The following is a 14,788-nucleotide window of genomic DNA, read 5'->3' on the forward strand; positions in this document are numbered from 1 at the left end:
TCCTATACAGGGCGATGCTTGCTAAGGTGAGGAGCGAGGGCAAGATTGGTATCGCTACCGCGACATCGGGCGTTGCCGCTTCTATCATGCCTGGCGGCAGGACAGCCCACTCAAGGTTCAAGATCCCATTAAGCTGCGATGATGGAGCCTCGTGCAGCTTCACCAAGCAGAGTAGGACCGCCAAGCTGCTATGGATGGCGTCATTGATAATATGGGACGAGGCCAGCATGACAAAGCGACAAGCGGTCGAGGCATTGGACAATAGCATGCGCGACATCATGGGAATACGTGACCGACCCTTTGGAGGAAAGATTGTTGTTTTTGGTAGGGACTTTAGGCAGGTGCTTCCGGTCGTCAGAAAGGGGTCGCGGGGCCAGATAATTGATGCAACCCTCCGAAGTTCTCATCTATGGAAGGGTATGCGGCAGCTTCGGCTCATCACCAACATGAGGGCTCATAATGACACGTGGTTTGCAGATTATTTGCTAAGGGTCGGCAATGGCACTGAGGATGTCGACGATCAAGGCAACATACTACTCCCTGAAGACATTTGTCTATCGTCTTCAGGCGAGGTTGAAGACCTGGAGAAGCTTATTGACCACGTGTTCCTGAGTCTAGATGACAACATGTCTGATTCAAATTACATGACATCTCGAGTAATCCTTTCCACTACAAACGACAATGTAGACAAGATAAACATCTGCATGATAGAGCATTTTCATGGAGATGAAGTAATCTACCATAGCTTTGACAGTGCGGAGGACGACCCGTATGGCTACTACGCTCAGGAGTTTCTGAATGGATTGACTCCTAACGGTCTTCCTCCGCATGCACTCAAGCTAAAGTTGAACTGGCCTGTCATACTGCTAAGGAACATTGATCCAGCTAATGGATTGTGTAACGGCACTAGGCTTGTTGTTAGAGGTTTTGAGAGGAACACCATTGATGCAGAAATCGTGATTGGACAACACGCTGGCAGGAGGGTCTTTCTTCCTCGAATACCTCTCTGTCCATCTGAAAATGACATGTTTCCGTTCAAGTTTAAGAGGAAGCAATTTCCTATAAGGCTTAGCTTTGCTATGACCATTAACAAGGCTCAAGGGCAAACCATCCCGATTGTTGGTGTCTACCTACCCAATCCCGTGTTCTCTCATGGTCAGCTCTATGTTGCTTTGTCTCGAGCCACCGCGAAGAGAAACATAAAGATACTCATTCAGAAGGAGAAGCCGAAGGAGAAGGCCAAGAAGCAAAGGGACAATCCAAAGAAGCGAAAAAGAACGACCTTGTCCTTACTGACCTCGATGAAGAACATAGTCTACAAGGAAGTCCTTACTGGCTGAAGTCCAGACTTAATAGACCAAAAGGTTTTGTAATGACAGAGCATTTACTCTTGCGTTGGTCAATATATGATGTAATTCATTTTTTTACAAAAATCTTTATATTTGGTATCTTTATAGTTGGAGGTATACCCCATTTACTTGAGCTACTAACTGCATTTAAATAATCATCCGTCATATTGGCACCATCATCGTTGTTATAGGTTTTGTACTATCGCAATGTTTATGGCAATTTACATTTCACACAACATAGTGTTTTCGATCTCGACGAGATGCAATTCAGATCTGGACGGCTAGACCACGGAGCAGGTGGGGGCGCAACGAAGACGGAAGTGGGGGAAGTTCTAGCTTGTCGCTGTCGAAGACCCTGGAAAGGTGCGCGAAGAGACGTGGTTAGATTTGTTGGCCCCCACTGGTAGATGCTACATGTGTCCTCCTCTGTTCATTGTGCATTAGTGGGTTGTCTCAATTTTCAGTTTGGAACACATAGCCGTGATTTTTTTATTAATATTGATATCATCATTACATATTGGTACCGGGTAGATTTGATTTATTATAGCTACGTTCTCACGAGCAGGCCTGATTATATAGATGTTTAGTGCATCGGTTCTGTTCATTTTACAGATGTTTCTCTGAATTTATGACAGGTAAATTGCACTAATAACAAATCAGATGTCATCTCTCATGTTGCTGATTCTACCCTAGAAGATATGGTAGAAGGGGGAATGGAGATAGTAGGAGTGGAAAGCAACTCAGCCCGTCCGGGTGGAAGGGATGTATAGGCTGACATGTCATCGGTGCTGGGCACTACAGGCAAGTGTTGTTTAGTTGAGTCCCACTCACGAATTAGAAAAAATTCTTTGGGTTCTTGGATAGATGCTTTTGGTTTGTTGCGTCATTTTTCAGGTTCAATATGCTAGCTAGCGCCGAGCCTCACTACTGAGTTGAAGAAATTTTTGCAACGGTCCCCAAAAGTTCTATTAAGAAAACAGGCCTGTCATCATAAGGATGATGTAAGTTGCAGCCATACTCAGGTTTATTCTCTGTTCCGTACATATTTTTATTTAACCACAATATGTTTTAGCCACTAGATGGAAAATATACATGCTCCCTTGGCTTAATAAAAATTTTAGTTTCATAAGGATGATGTAAGTTGCTGCCATAATGTTTATTTTCTTAACATATTATGAGGCTTCCATCGATCAAAGAAATCATGCTCCCTTGGCTTGATCAAATGCACTTATGTTTGTTAATTTGTTTTTAGCATGTGTTTCTTCCTACTATCTTATTATTCATCTGGAAACTAACGAGTGTGAAGTAGCAACGCGCTGGCCTTCCAAAGTCGATGCCATTAGTTGAATATTAAGTTTTGCTCCTACTATTTAGCATGCAAGTTATATTTTAATGGCATGTTTAAAACATAACCTCAAACCGAATAGGAAATAACTTAATTTTAATAAATGCAGACTTAATAATATATATCCAAAATATAAGAAGCCAAAATACAGATATAATATCCGGAAACAAATAATGTTTTATCGGCATACTTAGTAATTATTACGGCAGGTGATCATATCCGGTTTTTATATAAAGGCATGTTCGTTGTTTTTCCATGTAATATACTATTGTGTTGATCACGCTGAATAACAAATCTAAATCCATTAAATATTCTGTGATTGTGATCAACAGAGTTTATTCATTTTCCGATTTCGGAATTATTGTTTCCTTATAAATATCTATAAAATGCTGCACCCTTGAAACACCCAAACCCAAACCAGACCACTCTAACACCCTTGCCACTACAGCTAACTTTGACATGTCATCATCCAACAGCATCGATGGGGCTGATGATAACCATCAAGATAAGCAAGAAACAAGGGAGCTGCACCCTGATGATCTTGGTCAACTGGAACAAGATGAGGAAGAACCGCGCCGAGATTGTAATGTTGGTGAGGGATCTGCACCGAAATGTAAGAAACTAAAGATGCATCATCATAACCTGCCTGTTCAATTCCCATCCATGCTTTACTCAAACCACTTTGATAACCTAATCCGATGTCGTGAGGTGCATCACATCCCTTGTGCACATGTCCCATCAGGCTGGGATATCCAACGTGACACGGGGTCAAGTGCAGCTAGGAAAGACCTTTGGGGTAGCAACAACTATGACATTCTGCAAGCACGAAAGCATACTAGCATGTTGGTGCAGGTTTTGATTGACCACATTAATCAGTTGACGAAGGTGGTCGAGAAGCATATCCAAGAATGCGACAAGAAGCCAGAACCATGTGATCAGGACGAAGCATGAGGAGGTCTACAATAGTGCTGATATGATAGATTGTTTCAATTTTTATTTGGGTGTAACAGTTCAGAATTGAAATATAATAAAGTTAGATTTTCAGTTGATTTATATCTGCTACGTGTGTGCTTAATATGATTTGATTTTCCCTTTTATCTTATTTATCACCCTAATTACACTCTAATTTCTTAAACTAATTCTACACAATGATAGCGTGTCCAACAAAACAACCTCAAATGACGCACTAATTTGTCACCCTCAATCTCAGCCGAAAGTCCTCAATGCAGGCATGCACACGATCTCTCCCATCTCTCTTTGTGCACCTTTTGCATACTAGGGTCTCTTGTTGCCGTCCATGTGGCTCCTGGTGCCCCACGCCTTTGATCTCCTCCGCCAATCCACTACGTTCCTACTCATCTGCGTTAGAGGTTCGTTCCCTTCGATCCATTGTTTTTCTCAAAACGAGCAGAACAGAGTGTCTTTTCTGGATCCGCGCGTTTGTTTGGCCGCTGAGGCTGGATACCTGGATGAGGTAAAAGGAAGGTGGTATCGGCCGCTGCTGGAGGGGATAAGTTGGTTTCGAGGTGTAAGGAGAGAATAGATGGACGGGCAGGGGGCCGACCCCGGCGTGGGCTTGCTGGCTTCTGCTGCTTCGTATGGGGGAGAGAGCATGTGTTTGTGAGAAAGGCTTAGGATGCACAGGCTTCTCAATTAAGCATGCTGGTTTTGAAAGTGCGGCTGTTACTACACTGTGCATACAGAATCAAATTAAAAAAGAGACGCTAATTAAAAAACAGATCGAAGTTAGCTTATCACGCGCATACTCAATTGTGCATGCAACCGCGACCAACGAATCAAGCCATCAAAGACCGACTGAACAAATTATTACTATTGCTAATAACTTTGATTTAATTTTTTGTTACTATTTTAAAATGCCCGTAAAATAGTCGTGTCAAAGTAACACAACGACGTCTCATCACATGTAATAAAATCAAATATGTTGGGATTTTATAAAAAACATATAGTATAATAAAAGCTGAGTAAATAATTGATTTTTTAATTGATTACATGTTGGTAATTAATGGTAATATATTTAATCGATGAAATATTGGTGAATCCATGGTAATATATTAATTGCGTGACTACACTTACCTTAACGCACTATCACCTTAATTATTTTGATATATCTAATTATTGCGTTTCTAACTAAAAATCTGAAGTCATCATTATATTCCCGCAGTTTGTTACATTGAATATAGCGTATTCACAGGCGAAAAGGGAACAATGATACTGGTGAGATAATTGACATGATTTCGATCAGATTAAGAATCTCAAATGTCTATAAATAATTAATTGATTCAAAAAGTTTTAGCAATAAATTTTTTGTTACCAAAGAACTCTCATAACTTACTATTTATAATAGTTTCGATAGTAGAGTTTTTTTTTTCGCTAGACGGCCACATGCAAATATTGAAAGAATGTTGATTTTCCCGCCTGTGGGCCCCTTGGACTATATACATAAATGGCACTACCCATGCCCGTGCGCTCCTCTATCTTTCTTTAACACTTCATCCATTAGCTCCCTGACCATGGTGATATCGTACAGCTTGAGGCCCTCGAGGAGGGTGATGGCGAATCCACCGAATCCCATCATGCCTCTGCCTACCATCCCTCCGATGAACAGGCAAGTGTACAGATCTTCATGCACGCTTATCTGACATCACCGTTTGTTTATCCCATCATTTCGTATTATTTTATGTAGGTACCTGAATTTTCAAAGTGTACAGATGAAACATATCTATCACAGATGTTGGATCATTCGAGCTAAGGTGATGTGGAAGTCCCATATCAGGGTGCATGCGATGGGAAACCCATACTTTTGTTGCATACTTCTGGACCAGGAAGTATGAGATTAGTGATCACTAAATATAGCAACCTTTTTTAATGTATATACACATGTGTTTTAAAGTCTTGTTATCTGAATTTTTAAAAATTTCTAGGGAACAAAGATTGAAGCAATTGCCTTCAGCAACCAAGCTTATCGATTCAACGCCATTCTGCAGACCGGGCTAACATATGCGTTTAGTAGCATCGGGATAAACCCCACGGAAATGCTAGATGGTCACTTCTGGTATCTATGCATGGAGTTTGTCATTGAGCTAAATGTTATAACCATGGTTAGGACATCGGTGCACAGTATTGCATCGACAATCTGTCCACCTTTTTTCTCACAACTTGGTGCCATATCCTTGCTACGGGACAAAACCATTACCGGTGCAACATCTTTTAGTCTGTTTTTGCATATTTATCGATTTAACATTTTGTTTCACCCAGACTTAATTTTTTCCAGATGTTCTTGGTATTCTTGTCTATGCTGGCAGGATACAACATAGGTGGGATTCAGTATATAGACGGCAGGTCCATTTTGTTGAGATAGGCATCATGAATTTTTGGTAAAGTCCAATCAGTACTTGAGGTTTTATATGATTATTAATATTTGATAGTTGCCTACCATCAACATATCTTTATCATTCCAGATGGAAGATACTTTTTATACGCCTAAGTCAAGAGCATGCTGGTCATCATTTGTACCACTTGTAGCGCACTAAAAATTTGTTCGAGAAAATTGCAGTTACGTACATACAGCTAAACCAGAGGGATAAGTGCATGGAGACTATGAGGGAGAGCACGTTCTTGTTCTCCCCCGACATTAATGATGATGTTCATCATCTTCAAGGTAAGTTCTATAAACTATTTCGATTTTTATGGTTTTTTGTTCTTTTCTTTATTACGATGTTATTAGTACTAACAAATTGTTTTTTCGTAGATATTCATGAAGCCTGCTTAATGACACTTGACGAAACACTATCATACGTCAATGCTGCAGTTGTAGCCAGGAAAAATGGACAGTAGATGACTTTGTTTTTCAACACGGCTCATTAAATAGCTCGTTTCCCTCGGTCCTTTTATCTACATTTGGAATAATAATTTATTCACACAGAACAATCATTTCTGTTAAAGTGTATTTTCTTTTTGCTTGTCAACTCTATGTGTAGCCATTATGGTAGTATGTATTTTTTGTACGCATACTTAATTCGGGATTTCTGTTTTTATATAAAGGTTGATTTTTTTCGATTCGTTGAGATTGAACTGTAAATATGGCATGCCTTAGGAACAAAATATTCAACTATAAAAAGGAGAAAGATCTGATACGCCCCCGTCACGTTTTTTTATAATTAGAAAGAATCATCTACGTCTTAAAAACGAATTGATATATTTGGCAGGCAATAAAAAGCATTAAAAATATATCCGTTTATATATATGCTGCATCGATATCCTAATTGCCAAGACACCTCAGTGAACGATCACTCACGCGTATCAATCAGCGATGGAGCCCATCATTGGAAACAATGCGTCGGCGATCCAGGTTGTGGCAGCGCGCACTTACCAGGAGATTTCTGTGCCCAGGCCCCTGGATGCCACTGCCCCCGACCCCAATGAGGTTGCCCTCCAGCTCCACAATGCTGTGGCCAACCCCCAGGAGGATTTACCCACACCCCTGCATCTTCTGCCCCCACCAAGGCATTTAGTGGAAGATGCACTCGAATATATATTCGGCTTTATGAACGGCGTTCATGATGAGCAGACACTAGAGTAAGTTATGCTATTGCATGTTTATTTTCTCTAAAGTAATCTCATTAGAACTAGGTCCTACACAGCAGACTATGTTTGATATAGGAGTATGATATTGCTTGATTTGTTTTTCTTTAGATTAAATCTTACTTTTTGCGGCCATCAGTACAAAATTATTTTTGTTAAATGTTTTGGCAGTATTTCCATTGCACATCAACCGTATGTAATGAATAACAAAATTCTAATATTATTTGCAGTACAAATGTTGAAAAACTTAATGTCCTTACTATATTGTACAACAATTTAATATTGTTTTTGAACGGCCAGCAAACTTGGTATAATGGGTGCTACCTAAATTTTCCTGCTCATAATTTCTAACAAATTAATATTGTTCTTACAGAGAAATTATTATTTAATTTTAGCTTTTGCTAGAAGGTGCTGCAAAAATTTTTTGGCTCTATAGTTTATCAAAATATTACGTTCTGCTCATAGCTATTAGATTATCTAGAAAATGTTACCATATGAACAATTTATGTTTTAAAGTACCACTCATAGTGCTAACCATTTTTATGTATTTTTACGTGCAGCTCAATCTGGATAAGAAGCGATACACCGTACCGGATCGAAATCAGCCTCAGAATGCTGAAGGACACACTATTTGTAACGTCAGCAAGCCTACATCCCGAATGCTTCAATCTCGTTGTTCGTAAGCTTGCGAGCGCTGAAGTAGAGAGGCATGCAGGCACCAACATGGTTGGAGGAAAACATTATTTTGACTTGCAATTTCATGCTCAATCACGAGCTCTAAGGTATTCCTGGATGCCGCAAGGGCAGCGCACCTCGACGCTGATCAACAATGTTGTTCTACAGCCCTTTCCTAGATATGATGTGTTCAACTCCACAATTGTAAGAGTCTTTAATTCCTAAATTATTTTTTCTTTCCTGATAGCAAATAACCTATGTTGACCTTCTGCAGTATCTACTTCCGTTGTCTATCCCGGATTCCTCGTATGGTCTACTTGTGGTAAATCAGATGAGGAGAAGGGTTATCATATTTAATCCATCACTAGACGTACGACAAGTGGGAAATAGCACTCACAACAAAGAGATGATGAAGGAGATCACTATTTTGAAGCAAGAACTCAATGAAGTGTTGCAGGCTAGGGTCCTTCGATGGAACACCGAACTCATGGATTGGCGACAAGACAACATGTCATTCAATTTTCGGCGGTAATTTAATTAATTTTTCAGATGAATAAGATGCAGTATGTAGAAATCTCAAGTTTTTATTCTGTTTGTCACAGCAAAGACTCGGGTTTCTTAGTTCTACAAGAGATGGCCCACCAGCTAGGTTCTTTGCGTAGCATGACCTGGATGAACACTACAGTAATTATCTTTACGACGAGTTTTAATGTGCCATTTATAATCCAACCACTTCAGCGTTTAATGGTGAATTTGTTTCATTGTTTCTAGGATCCAATTATGCTCAGGAGCAAAGTGGTAGTCCAGATGCTCATGGTGAAAGACAATCTAGCTGCTGGAAACATCCCTCGGGGGATTACGACAGCCTTGAGGGTTTTGAACAACTAAATATGCTTCTATGCATGCAGAACCGTCAGGAATACTTCAATCATCTTGTCATGTTTGGTTATGGATGGAAACTATAATTTTTGTTTTTGAGTTTAGAATATTTAAGAACTATTTGGAGTTTTGGTACTACTACAAGTTGGTTTCGCTGTTATATTTGTTGTTTTGGTAATTTCTGTTTGTCTGACTTCAATGATCATTGAGCCACATTTGATAGTTGTATTAGTCATTATGTATTGATGCTCATTTCTGATATGTTTAGCGACTCAAGACGATATGAAATTTTTTCACAGTAAAATCGTTACACTACTGAAAGAAAGAAATTGCAAAAAACAGGCTGAAAATCTACTACATATATATAAATCGAACAGCATCCACAAGGTCACGATATTAGGCCGTGCGTTTTGTCATCTCTTTGCAATTTACTTGCATCCAATCGTTTACAATGTAGATATGGGTTTTTTATCTTATACTATGTGGAACTCTAAGTTTTTTTGGGAAAAAACGAAAAAAAGAAAATTATAAAAATTTCTGGATTGTGTGTGTGAAAATATGTTCTGTGTGGTCGATCAAACAACCTATGTTGATTAAATTTTTTATAACAAACAAGCACATTGAAATTGTATAATTATTTTCCAATTTCATAGTTATTTGCTGTAGGACCAATGTGTCTAAAGTAGTGTCCTCGCAGATGAACGACAGTTAAATATTTCCGAAATATGTCCATGGAATCAATGAATGCTCATTGGATCAACAAGTAGATCGTTATTCCCCTTATTTTGACCTCCGTGTATATTCCATAAATTATGAATTAATTGGTCTTTTGTTTCTATATTTTGCTTCATATAATTAAGCAATAGTGAGACTCTGTTTAGGAATTATTAAATCCGGCGTTGATATGTTTGCCGTGTGCATCATGCAATCATGATAAATTTCTGCCATATTATGAACAGTTGTTGTTATGGAAATAAATGTGGCACCTTCCAACCTGGTGCTGCACGATTGGATCTGCCCTTAATCTGTACTCAATATATATTCACTAGTAGACTGCCTGTGCGTTGCAACGGGCTTTTGAAAATTTGTATTTGTTGCATGTCAAACGAAAGATAATAATTGGCAACAAATGCCGACACTGGTAGATCAACGAAACAAAGATGACCAGTAACCGCTGCACCGTCCGGTGAAGTATCACCGCGCTCCTAGCACCCGAAGCGTCGCATACAGAGCAACACCTTCAAGAAGGAATGCGACGACGACGCCACTGCTGCCCGGACAAGTCCTAGGGTTTCCCTCGGTACACAGAGGACAGTGGGGAAGGCGTATACCCGAGGACCTTTAGGGAGGTCCGGCGGCGCCTGTAGGCGGCACCACGTCGATGTCGGACGAGCCGCCAGGGATTTCACGAACCCAAACACAACCACCACCACCCCCGACGATCTGAAGTGTACCAACCAACCTGCCGCCCACCAGCCTTTGCCACCACGTTCAGTGCACCAACTTCGTCGTCTCCTGAGGCCACCGACACGAGATCTGGAGGAGGGAAGAGGAGCCAAGGGGCTCGGGGGCATCCACAACTCAGCCGACGAGACGGGACAACCTTCGCCGCTGCCGCGAAGCCGACCAGACGTGACGGCAGGGGCCTACCAGGCCCCTACTGGCCCGACCGGGCCCAAATGGGTTAGGGCAGCCCCTGCTGCCACACTGCAGCACGTCGGCCGACAAAGCCGCCACCACCCGCACCCCCCGATGCCTCGCCACCACCACCAGGGAGTCACACCGCCGCACATCGGACCGCCGGCCCGCCCCAACCCAGATGGGGCCCAAAATGGCCTAGATCTGGGCGGAGTGGACGCCACCAGCCAGCCGCACCACCACACGCCTTGCAGCCAACGGCCGCGCCGCCGCATCAGGGGCACCCACGGCCCGCAACGCGCAAGCGGGGAAAGAACGGCCCGCCTTCGCCCGAGGAGCACCACCGCCATCAGCCCCCCCACCCCACCCCCAACGCGCGAGCGGGGAAAGAACGGCCCGCCTCTGCCAGCACCGCGTGGGAATGACCTGGCGGACCACGCCGGCGGCGGCACGGGGGAAAGACGGGGAGGGGTTGGAGGAGAGGGGGGGTCGGGGATTCGCATGTCGCCCGCGAGGGGGGAGAGGCGAGCGAGCGAACAGATCAAATCAGTGTAGCACGTTTTTCTTAGGTGCTTGAAACCATACAATTTACCATTTAGAAACACTACAGAAAAACACATCTTCTAGAACATACTACTCCTACCTCTCTTGTGATAGGTAGATATACCAACCCTTGATAACATTTATTGTTAGAATTTTATTGCCATTTATTTTTATTTTTATCACAAGAGAGGTAGAATGGTCGTGCATTGCCACAGACTTTTGGAATATTTTGTTAAAGTTATATATAAACATAATGCATGTTAAATTTCACATGTATAGAAAAGATAGCACGAGTGCAATCGAGTAATAATTAAAATCCACTTCACTTGCAATGTAAGATAGTAAAAAAGGTAATTTGACGATGTATACATAGAGAGCAATGATTCAACTAATAACCTATTACAAATTAAGATTAGTTTGATGCGCTTATGATATTCATGCACAATATCAGGAATGTGGTCGTCAGCTTTTTGCAGGAGTGGCGCCTCTTCTTCGCTCCATGCCGTCTCCCGACCTCTCCTATCCCTTCCACGATGTCAGCCGCCCCCTCCTCCTTCCTCCACAACTTCGATGGTCCTCCTCTTCATGCCACTGTTGAAGCCCATCCGCTTTTGTCATTGCCGCACATCATCCTCTTCCTTCCATGGCGTCGTTCGACACCACCTCTCCACGCCAGCTGTCATGTCTCCTTTCCCTCTAATCCCTCGATGGTGTCACGTACATCATCCTCTCTCCGCCACATCGTTGCTGACCTCCTCCTCTGCCCGACAACCTCTCACGCCACCCACATCCTCCTCTCCCCGCCAAGCCGCGCCGAGCATAGTCTAGCTTCCCCTCAAGCTTCTCCTCCTATCCCCAATCCATCATTGTCTCATGTGAAAACTGCTAGTACTGTTTTTCTCTAAAACTACAAACTCCTAGGAGTTTAACATTGCTGTGGATCTGTCGTATAAATAATGTCATGCTTGCTTGTTAATTTATGCTAATTTAAACTGAACTCACTATCTAGATCCTGCTTTGTTACATGTTGGGTGCTGGATGTAGTGCCAGGCTCCACTTGTACTGTGTAATGTGGTCTAAGAAAGAACCAAGTTGCTAATCACGTAAACATGTAAAACAAAAGAGACAAACCAAATTAGTTTTTCCACCTATCCTGACTTATCCTCACGGCAGCCACCCTCTCACTCTCTCACCCCATGGCACCCCTCTGCAAGACCACACTCTCTCACCCCTCTTGCTCGTTCTCTCCGCCACATCGTCGCAGCCGCCAACCCTCTCCGCCACGCCGTCCCAGCCGCCACAACTCCCCACCTTGGCACGTCCCTGCCTCCTCCCATCCCCTCCACTCCTCGGTCCCCGCCACAGCTATCTGTTTCGGCCGGGTCCAGTGAGCAATGGTGAGACCAGGTGTCGCGGTGAGCAGCCGGATCCGGCCGTCGGCGAGCCGCGCCGTGGATCTAGCCATCCCAGGGCGATTTCCGGAGCCGAGGGCGACTTGAAGATTTCTACCTCAAGCTGAGCCGCGCCGTCGATCTGGCCAACCCAGGCTGAGTTGCTGGCTTGCTGCCTGTTGGCCTGCTACACAGCCTACTGATAGTATGCTCGGTATTTGACAGGGAAATCACACAGCGAAGGTACAATTTTTTTGAGTTTTGTTTCAGTCCAGTTGTACCAAACATTATATTTCTACGAACTGAAAATCAACTGTAAACATATGTATCCTAAACATTCTATTTGAATCACCTATTGTACTTTGATTACCCCGTAGTCTTTTCTTCTCAGTCTCACTCTCAAATCCAGCTTCATGCACTTCCGTCACCTTTTCTTATCTAGAATCTGTTGAGGCTGTTACCTTTCTCTGAAAAATGCTATATATCTTGGGCTTTGGAGGAATAAAAAAGCTCTCCACTTGAATCAAATAAATTATGGTGTTAGCAGTAGCACAGTAAGGGTTCTCACCTGCATAAGTTCTTTTGAGTGACCAAGTCAGATGTGATTATTTTGTTATCTCACAACTCATGATTGTTGATTTCCAAACTCCGTTTGACTTAACCGTTAGGTTCTTGTGCGTTGTGATGTAGTAAATGTTGTTGTGATCTTCAAAACGAGAAGGCAGATTAGTCTAATCTCCATTCTGTCTTCTTCTACAACTGAAAGATTCAGAGGTGTCACACTTGGAGCAGAGGAAGAAATTTCTTTTGTTCTTACCTTCTTTACAAAGATGTGCATATAGTAACTCTGTTTAGTCATTTCCACCATGTTTATATGGTTTTCTATTCTGTTGTCTTTTCATATATATCCCTTTGAAGCAATGGGCGTTAATATATTAATTGTAACAAGGTTGGAGACTGATGCGGATGCGCGCAAGGGCAACGTTGGATGACACCTAGAAGAGCAAGCACAGTGCAGCGAAGGAAGTACCGAGCTTCGGCAGCACTACACCATCGTCCTCTGCCTCACCGAGCACATCAATTTCATGAGATGGTGAGAGCATTTCAACAGATTGTGTACTTTTCAATTTTAGACCTTTGTGCTCTAGATGCCATTGCTGGATGTCGACTTGGTGGTGAGATTTCTCAAATGCTCCAATGCTCCAAGTTGAGTCTTAACTTCAAAATAAAAAACGTAGCATCTGCAAGTTCTCGACCATCCTTGATTTGATTAACCATCATGCAGCTGTTATATTTTTTGCAGCTGTAATCTTTAATATGAACATATTTTCATAATAGTGGTAAAAAATGTTTCTAAAGAAGAACATGAAAGTTGTTTCTAAAAAAAATGGTGGTAACTCTTTCTCTAAATAAAAAATTGTGTAACTCGTTTTCTGAATAATCTGAAAGATTGTAAAAACAAGGTTAATAAAAAATTGTGACAAGTATGTTTATGAAGTTTTTTGTGTACTTCATTTTTTATGATCAGGCTACGTTTATGACCAGACCGGACAGTCGTCGTTTTTTTATAGACTGTACAAAAATTTGTAGGCATGTACCACAAGAAAGTACGCAAGATCTGAAAACTTGACATTGGTAGGGTGCTTAATAAATGTATTTGGAAATGTGGTGCTTCATAAATATTGAAACAATGGACCTATGAGTACAGGGCTGAGCACGGTTTGAAAAGTTTAACCTGGCTAGCTACCAAAAAAGGCATCCTCGAGGATTTGTTTCGTTGATTTGGTTTAATCCTTATTCCAGAACCATCAATAGTTACACAGACAGTACTTTCTATTGCCTCAGGTTAACTCTTGATTGGAACCTGACTGAACAATGAACAAGTCCAAGTATCTTGACAAAATTTCAGTAGTAACCAAATTTCAAATAAGCACCTTTTATGCCAAGAAATTAACCATCAAGCATAATTTGCAATATATTATCAATCTGACAAAAGAATCACTACAACTATTAAATCCTTTTTTAAATAGGGGTTTTCATCAGGTTTAGAAATGAGACTGTAAACAACAATTTTCAGTGCATGTTCAAGGTGTGTTACAGGCCTACATCTATATCAGAATCTCAAATTACACATTTTCAAAGTATACTGTGTGACACATATATTGTACTACATAGTTCTTGTTTATTTCTTGTCACCTATTTGTTATATCTAACAATAGGATATTCTAGATCAACTCCCCGCATAGACCCGCTTCAAGGGAGGAGGATGCAGAGGCCAGCAACAAGGAGCGGGTGTGGGTGCTCATCCTCGCCGCTGACCACAAGTGCTGCGACAAACTTTGGGCAGAATTCGATCCCTCCACGGG

At 41.9% G+C, this 14,788-nt stretch overlaps 1 long non-coding RNA gene across 1 annotated transcript; it reads left to right on the plus strand.

Moving 5' to 3' along the window:
* The first annotated feature begins 12,195 nt into the window (after positions 1–12,195).
* LOC123072132 (uncharacterized) lies at positions 12,196–14,788 on the plus strand. The gene is made up of 3 exons (XR_006434849.1): positions 12,196–12,665; positions 13,372–13,515; positions 14,652–14,788. It is a non-coding gene; the product is annotated as an uncharacterized lncRNA (long non-coding RNA).

This window comes from Triticum aestivum, chromosome 3B (assembly GCF_018294505.1).
Source record: "Triticum aestivum cultivar Chinese Spring chromosome 3B, IWGSC CS RefSeq v2.1, whole genome shotgun sequence".
In the NCBI taxonomy this organism is placed as follows: Eukaryota; Viridiplantae; Streptophyta; class Magnoliopsida; order Poales; family Poaceae; genus Triticum; species Triticum aestivum.